Below are 238 nucleotides of genomic sequence, written 5' to 3'. Positions count from 1 at the left end.
TAGGAAATGTAGCAATAGGCCAAGGTCTCCTCCCCATTCACCATCTGTAAATTATGGAAGGGACAGGAAAACATGGTGCTAAATTAGGACAGTTATTGGGTGTAAATCAGTACTGACTGTGATGTGGCCCATTTCTTTTCCTTTCTTGTTTTCAGCATAAAGAATATAACCACTTGATTTCTTGTGAATTGAACTTGATGGTCTTTTATTTGTTATTTTCTCATCTTTTTCTTTTCCC

The sequence above is a fragment of the Penaeus monodon genome, chromosome 32 (genome assembly GCF_015228065.2).
Source record: "Penaeus monodon isolate SGIC_2016 chromosome 32, NSTDA_Pmon_1, whole genome shotgun sequence".
In the NCBI taxonomy this organism is placed as follows: domain Eukaryota; kingdom Metazoa; phylum Arthropoda; class Malacostraca; order Decapoda; family Penaeidae; genus Penaeus; species Penaeus monodon.
The sequence above is the reverse complement of the archived record's forward strand: the minus strand, read 5'-3'. Positions refer to the sequence as shown.